The 23,043-nt window shown below is 37.1% G+C and overlaps 1 protein-coding gene across 7 annotated transcripts in view; it reads left to right on the plus strand.

The window, feature by feature from the left end:
- The window catches only part of METTL15 (methyltransferase like 15), a 232,761-nt gene that overhangs the window by 205,861 nt on the left and 3,857 nt on the right, over positions 1 to 23,043 (plus strand). The window lies entirely within an intron of this gene.

Here is a 23,043-nt window from a genome sequence, read left to right on the forward strand (position 1 = left end):
TATATGGACAAAGTACTTTAAAATAGCCTAATGATGAATTAGGTGAAGGCAGCTATTAAACTCCCTTAAAGGATATGTTTCCGAGATGAATTTTGATATTATGATAATATAAGTTATCTATATTTGCATCAACATTTCTTGCAATTACAAAGTACTTATTATATATTTTATTGATTATCTCTAGATGTAATTTGGAATACTAAATGTAGGAGAAAAATCCCCAGAAATTTGAAAAGATTGGTAATGGCAGAGATAGAAAAGTTAGTTTTACCTGATGATAGTTGCATAGGGGAAAGCAGTAATTGCTAATTAAAATAATCTAGTTTGGTCAGAAAGAAAATAGAGAAATACAATGGAGATGTGATTAAAAATCCAAAATCAAATCAATTTGTATATAAATATGTAGCATATAGACCTTCGCTGTTTCACATATCACAAACTGTGACTTACTTTTTTTTAGTAGAATCACTGTGAGATAGTTATAAAGCTGTTCGTGGTGGGATTTCAGTCACACAATGTGCCAATACCCATCCCTCCACTAGGTGCACATTTCCTACCACCTATGTCCGCAGTTTTCTTCCCGCCACCCCCTGTCCCCTAGTCTGTCTCTATGGCAGAAGTTTTCCCAGAAATGGTATTGCTGGGTCAAATGGGAGTTCAATTTCTAGTTTTTTGAAGATTTCTTTTTCTCTTTTGGTTCCCATCCGGTGATACACAGAAGTTACTCCTGGCTCTACACACCAGGCGATGCTCAGGATGCTCAGGATGGGATGCTAGGGATCAAAGCAGGGTCAGCCACGTGCGAGGCAAATGCCCTACCCACTTTACTCTCGCTCCAGCCTGAAGAATGTTTTTTTTTTAAGATTTTTTTCCAGGGGGCTGGAGCGATAGCACAGCGGTTGGGCTTTTGCATTCCACTCGGCCGACCCAAGTTTGATTCCTCTGCCCCTCTCAGAGAGCCCGGCAAGCTACTGAGAGTATCGAGCCCTCAAGGCAGAGCCTGGCGAGCTACCTGTGGTGTATTGGATATGCCAGAAACAATAACAATAAGTCTCTCAATGAGAGACGTTGGTGTCCGCTCGAACAAATCGATGAGCAACGGGATTGTATGCTGAAATTTCTAGATTCAATTAAAAAAATTTTTTTTTCCAAAAAGGCTGAACAAATCGGCATTCACACCAACGGTGAATGAAATTTCCTTTCTCCCTGAATCCGAGCCAGCATTGGTTGTTCTTTTCATTTTCCAGTCTCTGTGGTGTGAGAAGCTATCTCATTGTTGTTTTGATTTGCATCTCCCTGATGTTTAGCGATATAGAGCATTTTTAAAAAATATGTCTTGTCTTTTGGTCATTTGTATTTCTTCTTTGAGAAAATTTTTGTTCATTTCTTCCCCTCATTTTTTGATGGGATTGGATTTTTTCTTGTTAATTTTTACAGTGCCTTATATATCTTGGTTATTAACCCCTCATCAGATGGGTATTTGGTAAATAATTTTTTCCAACCTGTGGACTGTCTTTGTATCTTGGTCATTGTTTTTTTTTTTAAGCTGCTTTTTAATTTAATTTATTCCCATTTGTTTATCTTTGTTTCCACTTGCTTGGACTATGGTATTTCATCCTTGAAGATGCCTTTACCTTCAATGCCATGGAGAATTCTGTCCACATTTTCCACCATGTTCTTTATGGATTCCGGTTTGAGATTGAAGGATTATTTAATCCATTTTGATCTGACTTTTGTGCCTGGTATTAGAAATAGGTCTGAGGTTCATTTTTTGCAGGTAGCTACCCAGTTTTCCCAGCACCACTTGTTGAAGAAGCTTTCCTTGCTCCATTTCATGTTTCTTGCTCCTTTGTCAAAGATTAGGTGACTGTATATTTGAGGGTCAGTGTCAGGATATTCAGCTTGTTCCATTGATCTGTGGGTCTGTTGTTACTCCATGCTGTTTTAATTACTAGTGCTTTGTAGTACAGTTTGGAGTTGGGAAAGATGATACCTCCCATCTTCTTTTTCCCAAGGATTGCTTTAGCTATTCATGGGCATTTATTGTTCCATATGAATTTCACGAGTGTTTGATTTTTTCTTTGAAAAAATGTCATGGGTATCCTTATAGGGACTGCATTGAATCTGGATAATGCTTTGGGGGGTATTGCAATTTTGATGATGTTAATCCTCCCAATCCATGAGCAGGGAATATGTTTCCATTTATTGGTGTTCTCTTTTATTTCTTAAGGTATTATTTTGTAGCTTTCTTTGTATAGGTCCTTCACCTCTTTAGTTAAGCTGATTCCTACATACTTGATTTTCTGACACGTGATTGTGAACATGATTTTTTTTTAATATCCCTTTCTTCTCTTTCATTATTTGTATACTGGAAGGCCATAGACTTTTAGATATTGATTTTGTAACTTGCCACTTTAGTCTTTTTTGTAAAAGCCTTTTTGTAGATTCTTTAGAAGTCTCTAAGTATAATATCATACCATCTGCAAATAGTGAAAGCTTGACTTATTCCTTTCCTATCTGGATGCCCTTGCTATATTTTTCTTGCCTAACTGCCAAGACAAATACTTCCAGTACTATGTTGAATAGGAGTGGCAAGAGTAGGCACCCTTTCCTTGTGCCTGATCGTAGTGGGGAAGTCTCTAGTTTTTCTTCATTGAGAATAATACTTGCTATAGATTTGTGGTAGATGACTTTCATTATATTGAGAAAAGTTCCTTCAACTCCTATTTTGTTGGGAGGTTTTTTTTTTTATCATGAATGGGTGCTGGATCTTGTCAAATGCTTTCTCTACATCTATTGATATGATCATGTGGTTTTTATCTTTTATTTTATCAATATGGTTTATTATGTTTAACAGACTTTTTTATATTAAACCATCCTTGCATCTCCAGGATGAATCCTACTTAGTTATAGTGTATGATCATTTTGATGAGTTGTTGGATTCTGTTAGTCAGTGTTTTGTTGAGGAATTTTATATCTGTGCTCATAAAGGATGTAGGTCTGTAATTTTTTTTTCAGGGTTATCTATCTGCTTTGGATGTCAGGATGATATTTGCCTCATAAAAACGGTTTGCGAGTGTTTCTGTTTCTTCAATTTCCTAGAAAAGCTTGAAAAAGATTGTCAGAAGATCCTCTTTAAAGGTTTGAAACAATTCACTAGTGAATGTATCTGGGCCTGGGCTTTTATTTTGGGGAATGCTTTTGATTACATCTCAATTTTCTCCATAGCGATAGGTCTGTTCCAGTATTCCAGATGTTATTGTTTTAGCCTTTATTGTTTAAGTAATGGAAATGCTACTAAAATTGTATTTTAAAAGTTTTTAATTCTAACTAAATGAAGTGAGAATTTTGGGTCTCGTGCTTGGGATCAAAGCCAGGACCTACTACATGCAACAAAAGTGCTCTATTGTTGAATTAGATCCTAGGCTCCTAATGAAGTGCTGTTGCACTTTTTTGTTTGTCTGGTTCTTGTTTTTATAGGGGAACAGTAGAGTGGGATATGTGTCTTAGGCCAAACCTGGCTCTGTGCTCAGGGATCATTCCTCGTGGTGCTCAGGGGACCATATGGGGACTGAGTATTGAGCCCAAATTGACTATGTGCAAAGCACACAAGTGCCTTACCTGCTGTATTGTCTCTCCAGCCCCCCAAATTAGGTGTTTTTTTTAATTAGTCTTTTATTTCCTCCGCCCCTCTTGGAGAGCCTGGCAAGCTACCAATAGTATCCCGCCTGCACAGCAGAGACTGGCAAGCTAGCCGTGGCATATTTGATATGCCAAAAACAGTAACAAGTCTCACAATGGAGACGTTACTGGTGCCCACTCGAGCAAATCGATGAGCAGTGGGATGACAGTGACAGTGATTGTTTTAGCCTTGGGAGATTAAAGTTCTCTTGTTTTGTGGTGTAAAGATTCTCAAAGTAACCTCTTAATGATGCTGCTATGGATTTCTGTACTTTTTGCTATGTCCCCCTTTTTACTTCTGATTCCAATTATTAGGGTTCTCTCTCTCTTCTTTGTGAATCTTGCTAGTGGTTTATTAATCTTGTTCATTTTCCCAGAGAACCAGCTCTTGATTTTATTGATCTTTTGGATTGTTTTGGGGAATTCCAGCTCATTGATTTCTGCCCTAAACTTTATGATTTTCTTTTTTCCTGCCTGGTTTGGGCTCCTTTTCTTAGTCATTTTCCAAGATCTTAAGCAATGAGGTTATTTTTGTTGGCTCTTTCTTTCTTCCTGAGGAACGCTTGCAGAGCTATAAACTTTCCTCTTAACACTGCTTTTGCTGTGTCCCACAAGTTCTGGTAGCTCTTGTCCTCACTTTTGTTTGTTTCTAGAAATATTTTGATTTCTTTTTTGATTTCCTCTGTAAGTCACTGGTTGTTCAGCAAGTTGTTTGCTTTCCAGGTGTTTGATTTAATTCCCCATTTTCCATGTGTTTTCAGTGCATCATGAAAGGGTTGTTGATACATTTCTGTCTTTTTAATTTTATGGAGGTATGTGTTGTGTCATAGCATGTGGTCTATCTTGGAGAATGTCCCATGTGCACTGGGAGAAGAATGTATATTCAGCTTTTGGACAATAAAAAGTTGTGTATATATATATGCATATATATAAGAGCATATATATATTTATCTACTGTAGCACTGTTTTAGCTATGTTGTCCCATTGTTCATCTGTTTGCTCGAGTGGGCACCAGCAACGTCTCCATTGTGAGACTTGTTTTACTATTTTTGGCATATCGAATTTGCCACGGGTAACTTGCCAGGCCCTGCCATGTGGTCAGGATACTCTCAGTAGCTTGCTGGGCTTTCAGAGGGACTGAGAAATCCAACCTGGGTCAACCACGTGGAAGGCAAACGCCCTACCTGCTGTGCTATGGCTCCCGTCCATATATTCATATATATATAGGAGTGGTTAGATTAATCTAACCCCCTCTTTTTCATTTCTTCCTTCAAATGAAGTATTTCCTTGCTGAATTGTAGTCTGGATGATCTAGACAGTGATGTGACAAGGCAGTGTTGAAATCTCCAACTGGTATTTTTATTATCAATGTCTTTCTCCAAGTCTGTTAGCAGGTGTTTTAAGTATTTTGCTGTTCCTTCATTAAGTTCATATACATTTAGGTATATGAGTTCTTCCTGATGTACAGATCCCTTGATCATTAAGAAATGACCTTCTCTGTCCTTAATAACCTTCTTCTTCCTCAGGTCTTTGTCATCTGATACTAGTATGGCCATCCCTGCTTTTTTGTTTTGTTTTGTTTGTTTGTTTGTTTGTTTGGCTTTTGGGGTCACACCTGGCATTGCACAGGGTTACTCCTGGCTCTGCACTCAGGAATTATTCCTGACGGTGCTCAGGGGACAATATGGGATGCTGGGAATTGAACCTGAGCGTGCAAGGCAAATGCCCTACCCGCTGTGCTATTGTTCATCCCTGCTTTTTTGAGGGGGTTATTTGCTTGAGAAATTGTTTTCCAGCCTTGAATTCGAGTCCATTTTTCTTTATTCAAATGTGTTTCTTGCATGCAAGAGAGTGTTGGGTTCACTTTTCTAATCAATCCTGCTAATCTGTGCCTCTTGGTTGGTGCATTTAGTCCACTGACATCAAGAGAGTTTAGGGTGACAAGGATTTGTGCCAGCATTATGTAAAAGTTTGTGCTTGTGGGACTGTGATTTACTTCTCTCTGTCTCTCTGTGTCTGTCTCTGTCTCTATCTCTTACATTTTTCTAAATGAAATGATTTTACTAAAAAAGTATGTAATCAAAGAAATACTTCAAATGAGTAGAAAAAGAATGTATCATTTTATAAATAGGGCAGTTGGTCATGTGCTGTATAAGCAGTGGAGTTAGATCCTTACCTCTTACAAACTAAAAATTAGCCCATGAAGAGATACTACAGTGGGTCGGGTACTTGTCTTGCACCCAAGAACCAGGGATTGATCCTCTGCACTTTAAATGGGCGCTGAGTCCCTCCAGCAGTTCCTGCAAAAGGCAGGAATAAGCCTTGAGCCCATGGAGGTAGCTCAGAAACAAAAGCCACCATTGGAGCAATGTATGACTGAAACCCAATCAGGAACAACTTTGTAACAGTATATTTCACACTGATTCAATTTTTTTTAAAAGAGGTAAAACCAGAATCCAAAAACTGGAAAAAAAACATAATACAAAATTAAAATCAGAAGTATACTAAGTAGACATTGTTGTTTATACCTATAATTTTGAAATGGGGAAAGTCATATTAAACTTTACAAAACCTAAGAAAATCATGAGAAGAAGAATATAAAAGACTTAGTTTTTGTAATGGCAGAAAAACTATATAAAAAAGACAATAATAGTCTAGGAAAAATCTTTTTAGATTATATAGACATACATATTAACACACATACACACATGCAGACATATATAAGACAAAAGGTTAATATCCTTTTTATAAATAGTCCTCTCAAATCAATAAAGAAAAAAATTACATTAACAGCATTAACAAAGATCAATTTAGAGCTAAAGTCAAAAAGCCATTGGATTTGAAAAGATACCTAACTCAGCTAATTACCAAAGAAATGCAAATTAAATCAACTGTAAGCTATCTCTTGCCTGCTGTTATATTAGTCTGAGTTAAAAAGAATGATAGTTTTAATACTAGTGAGGATGTGGGGAGATGGACTCTCATATACTATTGATGGAAGTAAATTAGTATAATCATTTAGAAACTAAATTTAGAAATATTGATCCAAATTTAAATGGACATGGTCATTGATCTATCATCTTTTACCCTTACTGAACCTATTATAGGAGTCATGCTATCATAAGTTCACTTACAGTTGCAATATTTTCCCCAGGTTGTGAATTATCTTTTTGTTTGTTTGCAGCAGTATTTTTGTGTGTGTGACAATAAAAATAGAAAACATCCTAAATATTCCTGATAGTGCTATCAAAGTGGAGAACATTTCTATCTTAATGACCATAGTATTATGCATTATTAGGTAGTACTGTGAAAACCTTTGATAAAATGAATTTTACTTATTTTGTAAAGTAAAATGAATATTACTTTATTTAGTAAAGTAAAATGATAAATAAAATGAATTATAATGCACCTGTACTTTGGAACTAATTTTAAAAGAAAAGTGAACCAAATTTCAGATCACTGGATGATTCATTCTCTTATATATGCAAACTTATTTATATAGTAAATGTCACATGTCTCAAGAAATAAAAAAGTACAGTGTGTCTTTTGGTTATCTCAGGTTTAATGTAAGGAACAGTGACATTAATACTTTCTTTTACACAATCTTATTTTTGTTTCTCCTCACTCCCACCCCCCAATGGTGACTATGTTTATAACTTTATAACTTAAAACTACAGTTGTATTTGCTCTGTCATACTTCAATCTATCAACTACTTTTGTAGGTAAGAGCTCCTTTCTGCAATTCTCAGACAACCACTTGAGCAGTTCCATATGAGGGCCTCATGTTACACACTGAGGGGTTGGTGAGAAGTTGTGGTGAGTAAGGTCTGCACTCCAAGGAATCCTGACCTTGAGGTCTAATGTTCGGTTGCCATCTTTAAATTGTTTTGGGGGCCACACATGGCCTTGAATGGAGCTTTTTCCTGGCTTTATGCTCAATGGTCACTCTTGGTAGTGCACAGAGACCCTTATATACAGTACCTAGATCTGAACCACAGTTAGCCCTTTACAAGGCAAGTGCCTTCATCACTGAACTATCTCTCCAGCCCTTTGCCACCAACTCTTGGTGCAGAAGATTTGTAGCAGTAAACTAAATTTCTATTTTCACTGAATATATATTCTAATATAGATAAGCATATGGTAAACAAACATTTGCCATTGATAGATACCTTTAAAAAAAAAGGGAAACAGAGTAAATTTTTAATCATTGTAGGTTGTGGTATATCAGAAGTGACCTGTGTGGAGTATGGAGTAATCATTATAAGTATAATCAGGTGGATGGTCTATATATAGGTCATAAGATCCAAATAGGACCATGCCATGGTTTAATTACCAATACAGAATTCGAGGTTTGAACATGAAGTGAAAGATATGTAGTCAATAGGAAGTAGAGATTGTATTTGACATGATGATAATTTGGTAATTAAGACTTAAGTTTTTATATGATATGAAGATACTAGAAGTTTTGAACAGCACAAAACATTAGAACCTGGATTAATTTTCATCTGAAAATGACCATATGAGATTTGTAGAAAGGTAATGATATCATGTTTCAACGTTCATGATAGCAGTATTGCTGGGGAGAAGTGGTGAGGTTCTTGGTAGGCATAAGTAATTACATCAAAATCATAAGAAGAAAAGCAATGAGTTTGTTAGGGACTCCAAATGAGGAGAGGTAGGGAATTGTGGGCCAATGGTGAAGGAATACTGTCACCTTTGGTAAATGTGGAGTTGGAACATCAAAATGCCTTATTCTTTTATTTATTTATTTATTTTTTGCTTTTGGAGTCACACCTGGCGATGCACAGGGGTCATTCCTGGCTCTGCACTCTGGAATTGCCCCTAGTGGTGTTCAGGGGACCATATGGGATGCTGGGAATTGAACCTGGGTCGGCCGTGTGCAAGGCAAATGCCCTACCCACTGTGCTATCTCTCCAGCCCCCAAAATGCCTTATATTCTGTTTTCAAAAGCTTTGTAAATTATGGTGCCTGATTAAATAAGTAATAATAATCATAAAATAATTTGCTGACAAGCTATAGAAAAGGGTAAGGATTTGAATCTGGCAAGGACTTAAAAAACACCACCACCAAAAAACCCTGATCTGGCATGTAAGAATGGACTCCCTCTAAATAGGGGGTAACTTTTAACAATGTTCTTGAAAAGCTAGACTATATCTCTTATGTCTGAAAGAAGTGCCAAATAATTTCTGCAATGGAATGACAGTGATAGAGTGGTACAGTGATATATTAAACTTTAATTAAACCTGTAATCCAAAAGTAGACTTATTGTATATTTACTTAAAAGTGTGCTTAACTTGAAGACACCTTAGTATTGAAAGAAGATTGTCCCTCAGTTTCCTCTTTTAGTTTTACTGACATCATTTAGCTACTCCAAAATTTTGGAAGGAAAACAGTACTGCTCTTTAGAGAAGTTAATAAAACTTGCGTTTTCGCGGTTGGATTGATAAAACAGCAAGTAGGGCATTTGCCTTGCACGTGGCCGTCTCGGGTCCCAGCATCCCATATGGTCCCTCAAGCACCATCAGGAGTTATTTCTGAGTGCATGAACCAGGACTAACCCCGTGCATCACTGAGTGTGACCCAAAGAGCAAAAAAAAAAAAAAAACCCAACTTGTGTTTTAGAATTTTATAGGTATGAACATATATAAACTTTATGTAAAATCTCACAATACCATGTATTAGTCTTTCAGTAAAAACTTGAATTCAATCGATCACTAGAGATTTTGATGCATTTTTATACGTTTCCAAATATTATTACATACTTGTGGCTTTTTCTGTAAAAAAAATGTATGAAAGAGTAAAGTTCACTCACATATTTCTCATTTCAGATTATAAAGGCTCTCAATCTTCTATTACCTCAGGTTAAGATTATTTTCTGGTGCTTCATTGCATCGTACAAGTGATAGATTCTTAAAGACATATTCAGCAGCTATCGTATGTCAGTAAATAGACACACTTATATTAAGACAATGACATTTCTAGTAAATTTTATAGTTCAGTTTCTAGTATATTTTTTCTACAAATTTTGTAATTCATTTAAATTCACTTTAATACCTCAAATCATACTTGGTCAAAAAAAATATCATATAGGTAAGTGCCTATTTTATACTATTTTAAATTTCACTCACAATGTTTTCTGTGACTACAATTATTTTTTGGCATATCGATATGAAAAAACAGTAACAAGTCTCACAATGGAGACGTTACTGGTGCTGCTCAAGCAAATCGATGAGCAACGGGATGACAGTGACAGTCATTATCAACAGTGACTAAATGAGAAGCAGAATAATTGTCACTAAGTATTACTCTTTATATATCCATTTAATGATATTAATTTAATCATAGTAATGGTATTATACTTGTAGTCTTTGTATATTATACTTTGGTATTATACTTGTAGTCATTCATTTATTTTTATTCATTATCCATTATCTTTTTAACAAACATGTGCTTATAATAGCTTGTTTTTTGCTGCAAGTCAAATTTTTTTGTGAAATTTTGTAAAAGTAATAATTCTTGTCTAAGCAACTCATGATTCTCAGTTATAAAATCAAGGTACTGATTTTATAAACTGTAAAGTCCATCTGAAATAGAACCAAGTATCCTTATTTTTTTAAAGTTCCAATCTGCTCTGCATTTAGGTTAGAAATTTGTGATTATTAACACAAATATATTCTTCTCTGAAAAAATATGAGGGTGAATGCCAAAAAAAAATCTCTGTTTACAAAGAGATCAGAGTTATGAGACTGAGACAAACAAGTAAATTAGGAATGTAATCAGAGCTGTGTGATTAAGTGCTAGAGTAGGGGCAAGCAGTTCTCTTCCCACTGAGAACTAATATATACACTGGCCCGTTGTTAAGTCCATTGATGGACTGTGAAACACACAATGGAAATTTTTCATTCACTAAATAACCCACATTGTGCTTGAGTCCATATTTCCTGTTCACTCTATTTTATGCCTTAATCAAATCAATTAAACTATTGGAGATTCAAACTCAGGAAATGGAAAAGCCAAGGACCTGTTTCTATTTCAGGAAACAGGATCTGGGTGAAGAGAAAGACAAAGGATTGCAAAATAGTGAATTCCTCCAGGTCTCAAGAATAGTTTCCTTCCTATGGTCTAACTCCAAATCCAGCACATGGGTAGGCAATGGATTTGGTGTCATTTTTTCATTTCTTTTTCCTTGTTGATTCCTATGTAGGTCTCCCTATGTAGTATCTGCATGGAGACTCTGTTCCTTGCTGTGACAAGTGATTTTCATGAGAAAATCTATTATTTTTTTTTATTCTTAAAGTTGGTTTCTTTTCATTCTTTTTTTATAATTTTATTTATTTTTAAGATTTATTTTTTAAATATTATAAATAATTATATTTATTTTTTAATGTAATGTTTTTAATTTTATTAATATTTTAACACTAATCCCACCACCATTACACCTTCCCACCACCACTATTCCCAATTTTCCTAACCACTACTCAAGACTGCCCCGTTGTATATTGTTTGTCATGGAGAAAAATCTACTTTTTATTCCCTCACGTACAATAGACATTTATTGATGATCTAAACTTTCTAATTGAAAAAAAGCCGTTTAAACCTTGATATTAGGAGGGGTTTTTTGGTCTTGCTCTACTGCTTCTAGTATTCTAATTTTCCTTACCCATATGCTATTTTGTATCTTTTTGTTACTTTTTAATAGCTTTTCAAAATAAATTTTACTTATTTATTTTTGCTTTTTGGATCACACCCAGCGATGCTCAGGAGTTACTTCTGGCTCTGCACTCAGGAATTACTGTTGGCGGTGCTTGCGGGACCATATGGGATGCCGGGGATTGAACCTGGGTCGGCCGCGTGCAAAGCAAATGCCCTACCCTCTGTACTATCGCTCCAATGCCATTTTTTAATAACATTTACACAATCTGCATTCTCATAATTTTTATAAATTGCAGTCATAAAAATACTGTATAAAGGAAAGTTAGTCTTGGAAATCTAATCTGTCTAAAACAAAGGAGAATATTTGCCTTTGATCTCCAGAGCAGTATCAGAAACCCTCACAAAAACCTGTTGTTGTTAGTTACTTGTCACCTTCTTGACCCTAAAGATGCCACGTTAGGAGGTTGACTTGGCCAGACCTGGAAATTCCTTCCAGGAAACACTTTGTACATAATCCTGATTAGAAGCCTCTAAATTAAAGTAAGGAGCAACAAGAAAAAGCTTTATCCAAGGGAATTGTATTATTTTCAGGACCATTAATTCATCAATATAAAGGAAAATACTTCTTTCTCCATAACTTTATGATATTAGCAAGGCCATCAGTCTTAAAAAAAAAAATGCTTATCTGAGCACAGTGCCTTTAGTGTGTTTGCTGATTTCATATATAATGTGAATGGATATATTTAATATAAATACTAATTTTTAACTTGCAGTATTATCACATAAAATATTTACTTATGTGAAAATTTAAAAAATAGCCAGGAATTTTACATTTTTTTAGATAATTTGCCAAATAAATTATAAATTATAATTTTGCTACAGGAAGTAGAAAGTTTTACTGGTAAACTATCTGCCATTCTTTGTCATAGAATATCAATTAATGTTATTGTTTATATTAAGACATTTATGGTGGTTTCAGGCTTTGTAAGATTTTACCATTTACTACTTTAATTCCTTTTTAAAAATATGTTCACTGAAAATTCTAAGCAAGATTTTTTTTTTGACTTATTCTTTTTTTTTTTTAATTTATTTATTTTTAATTAGAGGATCACCGTGAGGGTACAGTTACAGATTTATACACTTTTGTGCTTATACTTCCCTCATACAAAGTTTGGGAACCCATCCCTTCACCAGTGCCCATTCTCCACCACCCGTAAACCCAGTGTCCCTCCCACCCTCCCCAATCCCATCTCCCCCCCACCCCACCCTGCCACTGTGGCAAGGCATTCCCTTCTGTTTTCTCTCTCTAATTAGCTGTTGTGGTTTGCAATAAAGGTGTTGAGTGGCCGCTGTGCTCAGTCTCTGGCCCTCATTCAGCCCGCAACTCCCTTCCCCCACATGGCCTTCGATTACAATGTAGTTGGTGATCGCTTCTCTGAGTTGACCTTTCCCCGGAACGTGAGGCCAGCCTCGAAGCCATGGAGTCAACCTCCTGGTACTTATTTCTACAGTTCTTGGGTGTTAGTCTCCCACTCTGTTATTCTATATACCATAGATGAGTGCAATCTTTCTATGTCTGTCTCTCTCTTTCTGACTCATTTCACTCAGCATGAAATTTTTCATGCCCATCCACTTAACTACAAAATTCTTGACCTCCTTTTTTCTAACAGCTGCATAGTATTCCATTGTATAGATGTACCAAAGTTTCCTCAACCAGTCATCCGTTCTGGGGCATTCGGGTTTTTTCCAGATTCTGGCTATTGTAAACAGTGCTGCGATGAACATACATGTGCAGATGTTGTTTCGATTGTACTTTTTTGCCTCTCTGGGATATATTCCCAGCAGTGGTATTGCTGGGTCAAATGGGAATTCAATATCTAATTTTTTGAGAATCGTCCAAATTGTTTTCCAGAAGGGCTGAACCAGTCGGCATTCCCACCAGCAGTGAAGAAGGGTCCCTTTCTCCCCACATCCTCTCCAACAGCGGTTGCTTTTGTTCTTTTGGATGTGTGCTAGTCTCTGTGGTGTGAGGTGGTATCTCAAAGTTGTTTTGATCTGCATCTCTCTGATGATTAGTGATGCAGAGCACTTTTTCATGTGCCTTTTGGCCATTCGTATTTCTTCCTTGGTAAAGTTTCTGTTCATTTCTTCGCCCCATTTTTTGATGGGGTTGGATGTTTTCTTCTTGTAGAGTTCAACCAGTGCTTTATATACCATTGATATCAACCCCTTATCTGATGGGTATTGTGTAAATATCCTTTCCCATTCTCTGGATAGTCTTTGTATTCTGGTCACTGTATCTCTTGCGGTGCAGAAGCTTTTTAGTTTAATGTAGTCCCATTTGTTGATCTCTGTTTTTACTAGATTGCTCTAAGCAAGATTTTTAAGTTCTTTGCCATTTTTTCTTTTATAAATTTAGTTAGTATATAACCAGCATGATGAATTTAGTGTTACATGAAAAAATATATATCCCTATATGAAAAAGATGCTTGCATTTCTGTGTTTATGGAAACATTTTTCATAATAGCCAAAACATTTGGTCAATCTAATGGCCTACCTACAATGTAGTAGAAATGAAACAGTGGTATATATCATTGAATGTTCAATGAATTATTGTTTTACCACTAAGAAGGCTTAAATCATGGCTGTTAACAAAAATGAATAGCACTTAAGTTAATTATGTTTCAAAAACACAAGACAATGAAAAACAATTATGTTGCTTTGACTCATATGTATGTTATAAATATCCAAAGTAAAAGAACTAGCAAAAACAATGAAACTAACTCTTAAACCTAGTGAAAACTATGGTGGTTCCTGGAGGAAAATAAAGATGGAAGAATAGGAGCAAAGATTATTTTGGTAGGAAGATTAGAATTTAAGTGGTAGTTGTATTGAATCATATACAAAATAATGGTGTAAAGCTATACAGGTCAAATTGTTTAGTATTATAAATGTGGTTAATAAAATTATAAAGAAAAATTCATACTTTTCCCTCAAATATACCATAAATTGCCTAATGAAAACTGTTATTTTTACCTCTGAGAGGGTAAGGGCTTGTTAATTATTGAATGTATAGGTAATAAATAGCTACATCCTCAATGTATACCTTAGAAATGGAGATTCAACTATAAAATGCCAAAACTGCTAAGCAATTACTTTGTTGCTAATGTTTCACTGTGTATCAGAGGTAACATTAAGAGAATGGTTAAATTATTCAAATAGACTGATTCATGTGCTCCATGAATGTGTTCTCTTTCTGCATTCAAGTGCATGTACTCAGAGGAGGTGGGACCAAGATGATAGAGTAGGAGAGCAATCCCAGATCAGGGAGATGGAGAGAGCAGGGGAGTTGAGGCATGGGAACCAAAGACTGAAAACGTGCCGTCCAGCCTTCTAAAACTTTACCCTTTCAAAACCAGATTGGGAGGCAAGACCTGGAGCAGGTAAGGTGACCAGCCACAACAGGCATAGAACTGCAGCCACCAGCAGGGAAGCAACAAGTTGAGGGCAGAGCATGGCAGGGAGACAGCCCCACACCAAAGGCAAATAGAAAAGCCACTCCTTTCCCCACATTGCTTCTGCTGAATGAATGCATTTATCAAGAGTGAGGAAATTTTTCTCTAAGGCTCAGGGAAACTGTTTCTAGTGTGCCCTGCTGCCCAAATTTGAGGATTCTGACAACAAAAACATGCTGAGGCACCAATAACAGCGAACACTGGGAGGCAGCACTGATCTGGACTGCAAATTCCCCCTGGTAGTTGAAAGTAGTGCAAACTCAGTCCCATAGGTTCTACATGGAACTGGTGCATGGCTGAACCCTAAACTGCTATCTAGACCTATATAAAACCACTTTCAGTGCTCACAGCATATCCGACGTAATGAGGAAGCTCAATACTAACCTACATTAATGGGCTAAGACTAAAGCCAGGGTGGTATCCAAGCACACAAGAGCTCCGTAACCTCCCATATGAAGACTTCAGAGTGACAGTGGTAAAGATGTTCACTGAATTGAGAAATGCAATAGAAGAGACCTCTAACAAGATGGTATGACAGTATGAGTGAAGCTCAGTGGAAGTCTCTGAACTCAAGAACTTTATAATTGAATTAAAAACTACATTATATGAACTCAGTGGTGGAATAATAGAAACTAAGAAATGAATGTTAGGAAAAGATTCGTAAAATTATCAATAAGCGAAACGGAATTAAAAGGGATCTATTGAACAGCTATAAGAGAGTTAACATCTTCATCATAGGAATTCTAAAAATAGAGATTGGGGAAGAGTATTATTTGAAGAAATTCTAGCTAAGAACTTACCCAGTCTGAGAATCAAGTCATATGTCCAGATCCAGATCCAAGAAACTCAAGAAAGAGTTCAAGAAATCCAAGAGTTCTAAGAGAGTATTGAGTGGCCTTCATGTTCGGTCTATAGTCTACTTTTAAGTTCGCATCTTCCAACCCAAATGGGTCCTCCCAACATCCTCTACTTGGTGTTCTCTTCTCTATCTGAGCTGCATTTTCCCCCAGCATGGGAGGCCAATTTCCAAGCTGTGGGGCAGACCTCCTGATCCTTATCTCTACTACTCTTGGGTGTTAGTCTCCCACTCTGTTATTTTATATTCCACAGATGAATGCTATTGCAAACTACAACACCCAGAAGGAGAGAGAACAAAAGGGAATGCCCTGCCACACAATCAGGGTAGGGTGGTGGGGGTTGGGGTGGGGGTAGTGGGAGGGATACTGGGATCATTGGTGGAGGCGAATGGGCACTGGTGGAGGGATGGGTAAACGATTATGGTATGAGTGAAATTCAAACACAAAAGTTCATAAATTTGTAACTGTACATCACAGTGACTCTCTAATAAAAAAAAATCCAAGAGTTCCACAACAATGAGATATCATCATTCACCTCAGAGACTGATACAGACCCAAACGAACAAGAGGTACCAGTGCTGGAGCAGATTCAGGGGAAAAGGGAATCTCATTTATTGTTGGTGGGAATGTCCACTTGCCTGGCCTGTTTTGGAAAACAATATGGATATTCCTCAAAAAACTAGAAATTGATCTCCCATTTTACCCAGCAATACCACTTCTGGGAATATACCCTTGGAGCCGATAAACACACAGCAGAAACATCATCTGAACTTCGATGTTCATTACAGCACTATTCACAATAGCCAGAATCTGAAAACAACACAAGTGCCTGAGAACAGACGGTTGCATAAAGAAACTATGTTGCATATACATAATGGAATACTATGCAGCTGTTAAGAAGAATGCATCACTGTCATCACATTGTTCATAGATTTACTCTTACTCAAGCAGGTGCCAGTAACATCTCCATTCGTCCCAGCCCTGAGATTTTAGCAGCCTCTCCTTACTTGTTTTTCCCAATGATTGGAGGCTCTTTTCAGGGTCAAGGGAATGAGACCTGTTATTGTTACTGAATTTGTCATATGGAATATGCCACGGGGAGCTTGTCAGACTCTTTTGTGATCTTCCCTAATACTACCAGGAGTAATCCCTGAGCACCACCCAAAATGATTATTACAGCAGGTAGGCCATCTGCCTTGCACATAGCTGACTGAGGTTCAATTCCTGGCAACGTGTGATTCCTGTGGTCTGGACCTGGCACATGATAAGGCTTTTCATTGCCTATACTTTATGACCTGCAAATGTTATAAATATCCAAATGAGGGAGCTTGCAAGATAGCACAGGAGGCAATGCTCTTGCCTTGTACACAGTCAATGCAAATTAAACCCCAGCCTGGCAAGCTCCCCATGGTGTATTCGATATGCCAGAAACAGTAACAACAAGTCTCACAATGGAGACATTACTGGTGCCCGCTCGAGCAAATTGATGAACAACAGGACAACAGTGCTACCACATAGGGTCCCGTAAGTCCCCAGGAATGAACCTTAAGTGCCAAGAGAATGCCCCGAGCACAGACAGGTGTGACCCAAAATCAAAACAGGAAAATGTAGAGAAAACATACACATTCTTGAGACTTTAAACTTGTTTTGGGGTCACTCCTATTAATAGTGGGTGTCCATGTGGTGCCAGGGGTTGAATAGAGGACTCCCCATCCAGAGAAGAATGAAGTAATGAAATTTGCTTATGAATGGATTGACATGGAGAGTATCATGTTGACTGAAATAAGTCAGAAGGAGAGTGACAGGTATACAATGACTGTATTCATTTGAAGGATATAAAATATATGTTTAGTATGATATACTATCTAGTATCCAAGATGAGAGTAAACAGGGGGCTGGAGCAATAGCACAGTGGTTGGGAGTTCGCTTTTCACGAGGCCGAGCAGAGTTCGATTTCTCCGCCCCTCTTGGAGAATCCGGCAAGCTACCGAGAGTATGGAGCCCGCGTGGCAGAGCCTGGCAAGCTACCTGTGTGTATTGGATATGCCAAAACCAGTAACAATAAGTCTCTCAATGAGAGACGTTACTGGTGCCGCTCGAACAAATTGATGAGCAACGGGATGTGTGATTAGTGTGATTAGTATGAGAGTAAACAGGGGCCAGGAGAACAGAAGCTGGCCATTAGAGTGTAGGGTGTGAAGGGCAAAGGTAGAGGGTATACCTGATAAGCTCTCATTATCTGTATTGCAAACCATAAGGCCAAAAGGAAAGAGAGAGAAAGAGGAGAGAGAGACAGAGAGACAGAGAGAGAAGTGCCTGCCATGGTGGCAGGTGGTAGGGACGTGGCGGGAGGGAAACTGAGACCATTGGGAGTGGGAAAAGTATACTGGTGAAGGGATAGGTGTTGGAACATCGTGTGACTGAAACCCAATCATGGACAACTTTGTAAATGTGTATATCACTGTGATTCAATTAAAAATAAATAAATTGGAAAAAATTTTAAGTATTAAGTTTTGTTTCTTAAACTACACAATATGTAGTATTATGTTACAGAAGAAATGAAAAACTAATAAATGGTTAAATGTTGTTTAGGGAATAAAAAAAATCATCCTCTCAAAAACAATGTTGGATCAAAATGTGGAAAATGCTAATAAAGTATTTACCCTATTATTTGAAAATAATATGCAAAAATGTGATTATGAAATTATCTTTTTATAGCAGCTTTATTTTGAATACTCTGTCCTAAAATATATTTTTAGTTCCTCAGTGTTTACTCTTGATTAATTGTAATTGAGAACCACACATGCATCTTTTATTTCTTTTTTTTTTTTTTTGCTTTTTGGGTCACACCTGGCGATGCACAGGGGTTACTCCTGGCTCTGCACTCAGGAATTACCCCTGGCCGTGCTCAGGGGACCATATGGAATGCTGGGATTTGAACCCGGGTCGGCCGCGTGCAAGGCAAACGCCCTACCCGCTGTGCTATCTCTCCAGCCCCACACATGCATCTTCTTTAAATAAACCTGAAAGAAAGAAAGAAAGAAAGAAAGAAAGAAAGAAAGAAAGAAAGAAAGAAAGAAAGAAAGAAAGAAAGAAAGAAAGAAAGAAAGAAAGAAAGAAAGAAAGAAAGAAAGAAAAGAAAGAAAAGAAAGAAAGAAAAGAAGTCCAGGAGTTCCAAACTTGGAGTAAGTAAGATAGTAAAAGTATAAAATATAGTAAAGGAGGGGAAGAACAATGGGGTCTTTTATAAGGTACTTAGATCTCTCTTAATTTGAACTTATAGGAAATATAAACTCAGAAATTCAAATGTAAACTTCAAAATAATCTCAGAACAAGCATACTTAAACACAACCAAAAACTGAAAATGGAACTTGATCACTAAAAAAGTAGTCTTGACATCAAAGTGAAGGAGATGGAAATAAAAGAAAACTAAAGTAGCAAAGACAAACTTCACACATACCCAAAATTCCTATTAAAAGATGGCAATAAGGAAAAGAGTGGTATTATATGGCTGAAGAACTTGCCTTGCATGTTGCCAACCCAGGCTCACTCACTGCCACCCCAGCTGCTTCCCCCTGCACTGCCAGGAGTGATACTTAAGCATAGAGCTCGGAGTAGACCCTGAGCATTATCACATATGCCCCCCCCCCAAAAAAAAAAGAGTCCCAATAAATGCCTTTATTTCAACAATTTGTCTGAATGTTAATGGCCCAGACTCACCAGTTGGAAAGTACAGAGTGGCCAGATGGAATAGAAAACTACACCTAGTCTTCTGCTACTTTCTAAAGACCCGCCTGAACTGTCATAAGCAAAAGCTAAATGAAAAGGACTCAAAAAAACTTATATAGCCAAATAATAGCCTAAAAAGGTTGATTGCCCATGCTTATATAAAATAAAATAGACTTTAAAATGATTATAAGGAATCAGAATGTAATTTATGATCAAGGAAATATATATTATGATCTGTTCAGCAAAACTTAACACTCATGCGCATTTAATACAATAGAGTATCAAAATATATAAATCAAAGTAAGCAGAATAGCACTGTAGCACTGTCGCACTGTAGTCCCTTTGTTCATCGATTTGCTTGAGCAGGCACCAGTAACATCTCCGTTATGAGATTTGTTGTTACTGTTTTTGGCATATCAAATATGACACTGTTAGCTTCTCAGGCTCTGCCGTGCTGGCTGGATACTCTCAGTAGCTTGCCAGGCTCTCGGAGAGGGATGGAGGAATGGAACTCGGGTTGGCCGCATGCAAGGAAAACACCCTACCCGCTCTGCTATCACTCCAGTCTGGGGGAATAATAAAATTTAGAGCAGAATCAATGAAGTAGAAAAAATACAAAAGATCAATGAAACCAAGAACTGTTTTTTCAAATGAATAAAAGGATTGGGCAAACCAATTCACAATGAGAGAGAGAGAAAGAGAGAGGGAGGGAGAGGGAGAGAGAAAATTTTAATAAGCTTGATAAGAAATTACAGGGAAGAACACAGTGGATACCACAGAAATTCAAAAGATCCATCCAATATATTATGAAAAATATTACGTCATGAAACTAGAGAACCTAAATGAAAAGGATAAATGTTTCAAACGTCATAAGCTCCCAAAACTGAGTCAGGAGGAAGCAGAACACCTGAGCAGGCCAATTACTAACATGGAAATAAAAAATAGTAATTAAGTCATTTTATTTGTTTATTTATTTATTTTAATTAGTGAATCGCCGTGAGGGTACAGTTATAGATGTATACATTTTTGTGCTCATGTTTCCCCCATACAAAGTTCGAGAACCCATCCCTTCACCAGTGCCCATTCTCCACCACCAGTAAACCCAGCGTCCCTGCCACCCTCCCCAGTCCCGTCTCCCCCCACCCCAAACTGCCACTATGGCAGGGTATTCCCTTTCGTTCTCTCTCTCTGATTAGGTGTTGTGGTTTGCAATAAAGGTGTTGAGCGGCCATTGCGTTCAGTCTCTAGTCTACATTTGGCACGCGCCACCCCTCCCCCGCATGACCTCGGACCACATTTTACTTGGTGTTCCCTTCTCTGAGTTGCCCAGAATGAGAGACCAGCCTCCAAGCCATAGAGTCAACCTCCTAGTACTTATTTCTACTATTCTTGGGTGTTAGACTCCTAGTCTGTTATTCTATATTCCACAGATGAGTGCAATCTTTCTATGTCTGTCTCTCTCTTTCTGACTCATTTCACTTAGCATGATACTTTCCATGCTGATCCACTTATATGCAAACTTCATGACTTCATTTTTTCTAACAGCTGCATAGTATTCTATTGTATAGATGTACCAAAGTTTCTTCAACCAGTCATCTGTTCTAGGGCACTCGGGTTTTTTCCAGATTCTGGCTATTGTAAACAGTGCTGCAATGAACATATAAGTGCAGATGTCATTTATACAAAGACTCTCTACAGAATGGGAAAGGATATTTACACAATACCTATCAGATAAGGAGTTGATATCAATGGTATATAAAGCACTGGTTGAACTCTACAAGAAGAAAACATCTAACCCCAACAAAAAATGGGACGAAGAAATGAACAGAAACTTTTCCAAGGAAGAGATACGAATGGCCAAAAGGCACATGAAAAAGTGCTCTACATCACTAATCATCAGAGAGATGCAGATCAAAACAACCATGAGATACCACCTCATACCACAGAGACTAGCACACATCCAAAAGAACAAAAGCAACCGCTGTTGGAGAGGATGTGGGGAGAAAGGGACCCTTCTACACTGCGGGTGGGAATGCCGACTGGTCCAGCCCTTTTGGAAAACAATATGGACGATTCTCAAAAAACTAGAGGTTGAGCTCCCATTTGACCCAGCAATATCACTGCTGGGAATATATCCAATAGTAATTAAGTCTTACTTAAAACAGAAGTTTATAAGCCAGATGGGTTTACAAGGGAGTTCTTCCAAATTTCAAAGCAGACTACTTCCCATTCTTCTTATGCTCTTCCAAAAAAAGCGGAAGAAACCACGATCTTCCCAATTTAAGTTATTATTACCGATACCAGAAACAAAAAATACATCGTCAGAAGTATATACCAGTATCACTGATGAGCATGGATGCAAAGAGCCTCAGCAAAATCTTAGTGAACCAGCGCACCAGTCCAGTAATAGGACTATATTCCATGATTAAGTGGAATCTATCCCAGGGATATAAGTATATTCAGTATACAAGTATATTCAGTATATAATCAAATTGACACGTATATACAAGTCAATTAATTTGATACACCTCATGAACAATAGAAAAGATAAAATTATCAAGAGAGTCCAAAAAAACAAATATTTGACAAGTTCCCACACTTGCTAGTGATAAAACCCAACAAGATAAGTTTTGAAGGAACATTCTTCAATATGTAAATTCTATATAATATGACACTGATGTATATATATTGAATAATATAAGAATGAAAGCCTTTCATTTATGATCAAGCACAGGACAAGATTGCCCAATTTTCCCACTATTATGCAATATAGCATTGAAAGTTTTTGCTACAACAATTAGCCAAGAAAGAGAAGAAATGAATTCTGATTGGAAAAAACAAGTTTGTACACTCACCATTTGCCGATGACATAGTATTATACATAGAAAGCCCTAATGTGGAAACAATTAACTAATTCAATAAAATGGTAGACTTACAAACTCAATACCAAGATATCTGTTGCATTTTATATGATAACAAAGAGGCAGGAGAGGTAAATCAATAAGACAGTCCCATTTGCAATTATATCCCCCCAAATCAAGTACCTTGGAGTCAACATAACAAAGGCGGTAAAAAGTAATTAATCAAAAATATAAATTACTGTAGGGGGCCACAAAGATGGTACAGTGACTAGTGCATTTGCCTTGAGCACAGCAAACATTAGTTTGATCCTCATCATTCCATATGGTTCCTCAAGCACTACCTGGAGTAATTCCTGAGTGCAAAGGCAGAAATAACTCCTAAGCATCGCATTGTCTGATGTGACATCCCCCCGAATATGCATACATACATATATATAGACATATACACAGATATAAATATGTACATACATTTGTGTGTATGTATGTATATATATATATATATATATATATATTACTGTTGAATTAAATAGGAGTAAATGGACCTCTTTCCTGATGTTTGAGAAAAAGCTTTTAAGTCTTTCACCAGTGAGTGTAATGTTACTGGTGGATTCTCAGATGTTGCCTTTTTATATTGGGGTATTTTTCTTCTGTCTCTATTATTTTTAATTGTGAAAAGGTATCAGTTTGTCATTGTCAGATGATTTTTCTGCATCAATTGACAAGATC

Source organism: Sorex araneus, chromosome 6 (genome assembly GCF_027595985.1).
Source record: "Sorex araneus isolate mSorAra2 chromosome 6, mSorAra2.pri, whole genome shotgun sequence".
Lineage (NCBI taxonomy): Eukaryota > Metazoa > Chordata > Mammalia > Eulipotyphla > Soricidae > Sorex > Sorex araneus.